General features: G+C 35.5%; 1 long non-coding RNA gene across 1 annotated transcript; it reads right to left on the bottom strand.

The window, feature by feature from the left end:
* Positions 1-377: 377 nt before the first annotated feature.
* Positions 378-7,545, bottom strand: LOC113756584. The gene is made up of 3 exons (XR_003465983.1): positions 5,759-7,545; positions 5,581-5,645; positions 378-516 (listed from the first exon to the last, which is right to left on the bottom strand). It is a non-coding gene; the product is annotated as an uncharacterized LOC113756584 (long non-coding RNA).
* Between the last annotated feature and the right edge of the window lie 256 nt (positions 7,546-7,801).

Genomic DNA, 7,801 nt, shown 5'->3' with positions numbered 1-7,801 from the left:
ACGTGCAGATCAAAGCACTATACTACTGTTTTATTTTCTTAGAAGCATGAGCATGTGCCATTGAGTTATTGGATTAAATGTTTGTTTTGCAATAATTCTGCTTATTGTGTATGTCATCATCAATCAATCAATCAGTAGAATTGTACCTCAACTTCTGAATGTTTATTGAATATTTGTTTGCATTAGCATTTGCTATTCCCAAAAAATGTAGGATGTGACAGCCCTACCTTCCATTAGGGCGTACCCCAAAGGTTAGCGGATTGTCTGCTTAACTCTCGTCAGGACTACTGAGCCAAAATTCACATTTACCACACTAAAATGCGCAATTTAATTTCGAATAATCAATCCATACTATATACAATAGAGTCTCTAATGATTCAACTTAAAGTACAAGTCAGAATATCCAAACTTATACAAATACATGTGAAGTTTACTAATACAGAGGAGTTTAAACAAAAACAAACTATAACTAGCTCAACTCTTTCCCCAAAATTCACGCTCCCAAAATTTCGCCCCCTATGAGGAAAACAAAGGTAACAGGATGAGCTTTCGCCCAATGAGGCACCAAAAGGTCATGCAGTCAAGAATCACATAATTACAATTTTAATCGATCAAATATAAGCATCAAATAAAGATATAAGTAAACACCACAATTTAAGCAGAATAGTTCAAGTAAAAGGATACAGATAGCTCTAAAGGGCCAATTTTTCCGTTGCATTATTTGATCCAAACCCGTTGACCCTCCGTCAACGTTTAAAGAAGCAAAACCATGACCGTAGATCCCCACTTTACACCAATTTCCGTCCACCAAACATATCCCTTACCGGACTCGAACACCAAACAGGAATAGTGGTAGTAATACTAGAGTATACCAAATATCAGAAATATTCAGTGAATCAGTAACAGTTTCCTCATGGTTCGTCATTCTACCTCGACCAATTCTTTATTGGTTCGATTCGATTGACTAACAATGAGGTTTGAGCTCAAATTTCATAGTAAGGTCGTTAGATATTAGCCTCCAAACGACATCAACTCATGCACAAGTAACAGATCCAAATTGCATAGTTAACCAGTCAAATAGTCAAGGGAAACGTGTGTGATAAAGTATAGGGGAGTGCAAAATCGAAAAATTCCGATTTATCGACCGTCGAATTGAATTCGAAATTTCGAATTCGGTAATTCGGAATGGAAATCGGAATATCCGATTTCAAATTGGTCGAATTCAGTAATGAGATTTTTCAAATCAGAAATTCTGATTTCGAATTCCCAATTCGAAATCGAAATCGGAATCGGAATTCCTATTTCGATTTCAAATATGTTTTTCATATATATATAATATAATATTTATATTATAATAATAATTTTTATATTTAGTAATGAGATTTTTCAAATTAGAAATTCTGATTTCGAATTCCCAATTCGAAATCGAAATCGGAATCGAAATTCCTATTTCGATTTCAAATCTGTTTTTCATATATATATATAATATAATTTTTATATTATAATAATAATTTTTATATTCATGAATTCGGTGAAATTGAAATTCTTATTTCGATTTCAAATTCGTTTTCACACATAGATATAATATTTTTATATATATGTAATATAATATTTATATAATAATAATAATAATTTTTATATTCATGAATTCGATGAAATCGGAATTTACCGAATTCGGAATTGAATTCGGAACGAATTCGAATTCGGAATTGGTGAATTCGAAATTGAATTTGGTCGAAAATTCTGATACCAAAATTCTGAAAAATTCCGATTTCAAAGTTCCGAACTACCGATTTCGATTTCGATTCACACCCCTAATAAAGTACACCCTCGTCCCATCCAGGATGAACTAAAGTCACAGTCATTCAAGTCATAAACTTCAAGCACAAGGAAATTGGTTAAGCAACAAGTCATGCGAGTGGTACACTCACCAGTTCAAGCAAAAATAACGTCAACAGTTTCCTTTCGGATTATATCCTTGATCACCGACAAACCCTAAGAACAACCAAGATAAAATATTACGGTTCAACCATCCAAAGTTTAGGTGAATCAAAGAAAATCCAAGTAACTACCAGTGCAAATATGCAAATATGATTTTGGAGTGAAAAGAAAACATTTGGACCTAAGAACATGAATAACCGAAGAGTCCTTCATTTCAATTCAAAGCTGGAATTTCCGACAACAAAATAGCTAAAAAGACAACCAACCTCGAGGTTAAAGTGAAACAAATGCAACTAGAAAGCATACTAGAAGGAACCATCACTTTTCGTCTTACTTTTCACATAATTTTATCAAAATTTCAGCTTATATGCTACCATCAAGGTGCACATAAGAAATCACATGTAACCTAAGTCCAAACCAACCCAAAATCGTCCCTCTTATCTCACTTATTTCACAAGAGAGGAAGTAGTATAAATTTCAGCAGCACTTCCCCTTGTTTTCTTTACTTTTCCATCCAAACTCAACACCAAATTTCATCTCCATTCAACCTCAATCACAACCATAAGTCATAAGCTATCTAATACACTTGATTAAGGCCACAAAACCATCCCCAAATGGCTAATTCATAGCTCAAATATCAACCACAATAAAGCTGAATTTTGGAAACCCTAAGCTGAAATTTCAACTACAAGCTGAAATTTTCCTTAACCAAGCCAAACTAACATATAAAAGCTAGATAAATCACATGACAAAACTATCAAATCATGACCTAGCTCAAGCATCATATAAGGGCTGAAGTTTCACCATAAAAGCTGGATTTTTCAAATCACTACTTCAAACCATGAATTTTCTCATGAAAACTACCAAAATTCAACTCTAAAACCACTAGTATGCAAGTATTAGAAGTGAAAAGGTTTCTTGCCATAGTTACCTTGAAATCCCAAGAAAAATGGAAACCAAGTGCTTCTTCCCCAAAAATCTCTCCACTAAAGCCTTTAATCTTCCTTAGATATCACCTTTTATGGAGTAGTTTGCAAGATTGTTGGTTAAAACTCAAGATTCAAGTAAGAAATTGAGGTTAAAGATGAAGTTTTCCTTTCCTTTTTTTCCCTCGAGAGAGTCGGCCAAGCTTGGAAGAAAATGGAAGGAATTTTGGTCAAATTTGGTTTTATTAAAGGATAATAAAGGTTGTAGTCAAAGTCACATCTCCAAGGGTTACGCGACACTTGGCTCACTAAGGTTAATCCTCATCTTTTTTTTTGTCTTCCAAAGGCTAAACTATCTAGATAACTTCTAATTATCCCTTAGCACCTTATAAAATAATATTCCTTTATGCAAAACTTCTCATTTTCTTATCACACTTACCGCATTAGAGGGTCCCACTTCCATAATGCATTTCGAACTTAACATGAACTAACTTATACAAGAAAAATGATTTAAAAACTTGTCTCACTTATAAAAATATCTAGGAAATTAAGGTAATAAAGTAAAGTAAAGAAGATGTATTCGAAGAAATAAAATAAAATAATATAAAATAAGAAAAATTTTCGGATCCTCACAAAAGGCATGTTGATCTTAGATTTACATAGATTTGCTTATATTAGACTAGCACATTCTACTTGAATGTAAGGGAGTAATACTCCTTTATTGCTTTTGACATGTTCTAGAGGTTAGGTTAATGCCCTCTCTACTTTTTATTTGTTTTTGTATTATTAATGAAATTTGGGACTGACATCTCCGTCCTGTGTATAGGGTTTGAAACAAAAATGATAATTGACTTCTCCTTTAATTTTTCAGAACCTAAGAGTCATAGCGAAGCAAATGGGAAAGGCCAAAGTTACACATTAAACTGGTTAAATAGCACAAGGTGCTTACTCTCTTTCCCTTAAATATCACAAATCACTCATTAAACAAGATATAATTCAATTATGTTTACTATTTAATGGTGCAATGGCAAAAGGAAAAGGAACATCATCAAAAGACAATTCATGATCTTTAATTGGAAATAGCACAGCTAAGAGAAGCTCAACAAAATGCTTGTAAAAATAAGAGATCATGAAAAGAAATATGAGGAAATGTTGGATCATATTAAAGAATATTTCGTTTTGCATAATTCTTATAAATTTATTTATACTTATAATGTATTTTTTAATCATAATATTTGCATGTAACTTTGCTTAATAAATTGAACACTTAAAATTATCCATTATTTGATATATAATAAGAATTTTAGTAAAAATTCAAAATAAATTACCATATTTGCAAATGGAGATTATATAATAACTTGAAAAGACAACATGGAGTAAATGTATTAACTAATATGGAGGCTAAATCAAATACTAATTGTGTACAAGTTAATTTTAAATTCATTGACTGGTTGCGAGATTAAATTAACAATTCATACATTCCTCTTTTTCTTGTCCTTTTTTCAAAATATACTTTGGCCACCACGTGCCTTTTTAAAAAAATAGATAAATAAATTTTCTATCGCTTAGCAACTTTTCTTTTATTTCAAAGGGCCGCCACATATTTTATACGTGGTGGGCTCTTTTTAACCGAGTATTTTTTATTACTAATATTCTAAGAAATTCCCCTACTATTGCTGTTCCCATCTTCCTAATTCTCCCAGGATTCTTGGCTTTTCTAATAAATATTGACCCATGTATATTTTTAATTGGTTGCTTAAACAGGTAAGTAGCTGGGAGTATAATATGCCGTAGAGCTTGGAAGAAACTCTAGATAAATAGTTGGAGTCCAACATGCTACGACAACTAATTTATGGACAATTAGTGAATTGTGATTAGGGATGCTATCAAGCCGAGTCGAGCTCAAGTATCCCCAAACTCGAGCTTGAACTCGGCTCATGTATGGTATACTCGAGCTCGAGCGAGTAGCTGGGGAGAGAGCTCGAGCTCAACTCGGTGATACTCTTTTGGAGCTTGAGCTCAAATCTATAAGGCTGAAGTTTTGCCAAGCCTTATTGAGCTTGAGTACTCGAGCTCGAAAAACAGTTCCTGCAAGCTCAATCTGATTCCTGCTACTTCAGTTTTCAGTTTCCAATTTCCAGAATCCAGCTTCCAGTTTCAGCAATGAATCAGTTCAAAGTTCAAATGCAATCCAATGCAACAGCCTCAATTTATGCATCAACTAGTTCAACACTTGGAATTACCATTCATAATCATGCTCATATCGAAAAATAGCCCCAAGCAAATGATTGTTAATCAGTCCAGCAGTTCAGCATCATACAATATAGAACAAATATACAATAAAAAGCCATGATCCAGAAACAAATGCATCCACACCAAGCCGCCATGGTCCAAAATCCAGATTCCAAAAAGAAGTAAACGACAACATAACAAATAAGTAAAAACACATGCATCCAGATTCAAATCCAAAAACTCAAAAGCCATGATCCAGGATTCCACATTCCAGAAACATCAATATACACAAATAAACCTGTTCTCAAGTGTCAACTTAATCATCAATTCATCAATGGTCAACAAAGAAGAAGAAACATCAGTTCAGTAGGTGTTCTTTTCAACTTATGAACAAATCCTTTGGCATTATAAGTTTATAACACAACCTAAAGCCAAAATAAGAACAATAAAATAAAATTTCACAAAGAAGATTAAAGTGGACCTGATTCTATGTCGTTTCGAAGTTCATACTTTTGGCAGCTCATATTCTTTGACAGTTGTTGTTTCCTGCATTAATGAAAAGAAAGTGCAAACTTCTGTTAGTTCACTACAAAATAAAGATACAAACTAGTAACTACTAATTTATGGAGAAATAATACAAGTATAAAGGAGCAACTCACTTTCACTTTCTTTTTGACTCCGTGTAAATTTCTACACCAGTCACCCGCACACATTAACATCTGAACTATCTCAAGATCAAGTGAAGCTCAGTAGGAATCAATCACCCTAGTCCCAGAATTGAAGGTGGCCTCAAATGCTACAGTAGTGATAGGAATGACCAATATATCAGAGGCCATCTGAGATAATGCCAAGTATGCAATCCGGTTGACCCTCCACCAATCCAAGCAGTCGAAATCCATTGGATTTCCACCAAGTGGCTGCCGAGGCTTATCCAGATAATCTAGCAATTCGGAGGCTTATCCAGATATTGGTCTCAATATCGACACAATACTCATCTAAATCATCCCAATAAGAATCTCCCCATGGCCAAAGTGGACCCTGGCTAGAAGATGAAGCAACTGATCCACTACTTGCTGTAGCACTTGCAATGGCAGCCATTTCACGATACTCTTCAAAAAGGTCAAAGATGGCTTTCTGGACTTTCTTAATTTTCTCTTGTGCTTCATAAGCCGGGTACATCTTGGGGAAGGCAAACTCCATTGATCACATTCTCTGCATGGGATCCAAGATAGCAGCAATGGACATCAACAGATTGCATTCAATCAAGTATTTATCAAACTTGAGCTTCATTCTTGCAATCATTCCCCGGATGAAATCTTCATCATTTATTCATGCATCCAACAATTTCTTCGCCTTCAGAAATTCCGCCAAGAACAAGTTGCTGGTTGGATATTCACTCCCTGAAATTATGTGTGTGGCTGTCCAAAACTTCTCCAAAATGCAGCACACCTTTTCAACTTTCTCCCAATCTTCAGAAGATGGACACAACTCATAGAGGGGACTGGCAATTGGCCTCCACCCAATAGCTTCTTTGTTCTACCAAAGTCATCATTCAGAAGGCGAATGGGCACATCATTATTTGAGGCATTGTCCACTAAAATTGTGTGAATCTTTTGCCCAATACCCCACTCATTTGCACACTTGAAGACTGCAGCCGAGATCTCAACTCCATGTCTAGGTGGTGGGATGTGAACCAAATCTAATACCCGCTTCTGAAGTTTCTAATGGGCATCAATCCAATGGCCCGTCACAACTATGTATTCAATCTTCTGGTTTTTTTATTTCCACATATCAGTTGTCAGGCTTGCTTTCTGCACATGTTCTTCAATTTCTTCTTTTCCAGTTCATACACTTGTGTATGATCATTTTAGCTGTCCCCCGAGAGATCTTTTAGCACTCCGGAAAGCCATGTTTCATCATGAGGTTGAATACCTCTTCCTCCAAGATTGTGAAGGGATGCTCGTGCATCAAGATCCAGTGTGCAGCAGCCTCCCTCATTGTTTTCTATATCAAAGTTGCCCGTGTGCAATGCTGGTACAGTTGGAAAATGGTCATCCGCCCACTGAAAGTTGAGTTTTGTTTGCTGCTCGGCCTTTCTAATCTTGGTTTTTCTAACCAGACAATTATCTCGATGCCTCACATACTGCTGGTTTGCTTAGTTTTACCCCAAGATAGCTTTTTCCCACAATGTTTACAAATGGCAAAATGCTAGCCATTTTTATCAAATGCATCGAAGTCTTCTCATGCCTCCGAGGTTTTATTCTTTTTAGGCACCTGAAATTGACCACCACCTTCATTTTCCTCTCCTTGTTGAATAGTCGTGTCCCTGGTTGGCACTTGTTCTGTTCCCTCAGTCACAGGACCACCGCCACTTTCTAGAGGGCAAGCATCATTTCCTGTGTTGTCACAGCTCACAAATATTGGGCTGCCCGACAATAGTGGAGTGGATGAATCACTGGCAAACACACATGGCATGGAAGAAACCTCAGGTTGACTAGTAGACATGCCTTTAATTAAAAAAAAAATTCAGGTTATGGACGACTGATCATTTGTTAACAATCAGTCTTTAGAAAATGGTAAGATACAACAAGCCAAGAATGACTAAAAAGAAAGCCACGTCAGGAGACAATTAGACAAGTATGCTTTGGTGATCTATACCCACAATAATCATTTCCAAGCTAAACCAGATTTCTTAGGTCTCA

This window comes from Coffea eugenioides, unplaced genomic scaffold (assembly GCF_003713205.1).
Source record: "Coffea eugenioides isolate CCC68of unplaced genomic scaffold, Ceug_1.0 ScVebR1_23;HRSCAF=104, whole genome shotgun sequence".
NCBI lineage: Eukaryota > Viridiplantae > Streptophyta > Magnoliopsida > Gentianales > Rubiaceae > Coffea > Coffea eugenioides.
The sequence above is the reverse complement of the archived record's forward strand: the minus strand, read 5'-3'. Positions and strand labels throughout refer to the sequence as shown.